This window comes from Penaeus monodon, chromosome 20 (assembly GCF_015228065.2).
Source record: "Penaeus monodon isolate SGIC_2016 chromosome 20, NSTDA_Pmon_1, whole genome shotgun sequence".
Classification (NCBI taxonomy): domain Eukaryota; kingdom Metazoa; phylum Arthropoda; class Malacostraca; order Decapoda; family Penaeidae; genus Penaeus; species Penaeus monodon.
Genome location: NC_051405.1, coordinates 23,937,724 through 23,938,132, shown reverse-complemented (window position 1 = coordinate 23,938,132; position 409 = coordinate 23,937,724). Strand labels below are relative to the sequence as shown.

Here is a 409-nt window from a genome sequence, read left to right as displayed (position 1 = left end):
TGTTTGTGCTCAAGAAAATGCGCACGTGTCTACAGGACATGCGTGCACCGGTACTCTGCATGATTTCCAAGTGCGCAGTGTCATATTGACCCCCTACAAAGCCAGTGACACGCACTACTGAACATTCTTGGCAACAGCTTTACGGTTCTTGCCCAAATAGGCCCTCCTTTGTTGTGATTCTGGGTTGATATACATGCGGTTAATATTTTGTCAGCGAGAGAAAAAAAATACGTTGGTTGGTCATAAAGAAGAGGAAATACGTAGTTTTTTTTATTTCATGAAGTGCGTGTTAATACTATACTGATTATTATAATCAGGCAGTATAGTGTTAAAGATTAGTTTTAGAAAGATTAAGGATTTGTATGTTTTTTTTTAAGGAGGCGAATTGTGAAGCCGTTTGTTTGGGATT

General features: G+C 38.9%; 1 protein-coding gene across 1 annotated transcript in view; it reads left to right on the top strand.

Moving 5' to 3' along the window:
- The window catches only part of LOC119585718 (lysophosphatidylcholine acyltransferase 2-like), a gene marked incomplete at its 5' end in the record, with an annotated part of 73,891 nt that overhangs the window by 33,346 nt on the left and 40,136 nt on the right, over positions 1 to 409 (top strand).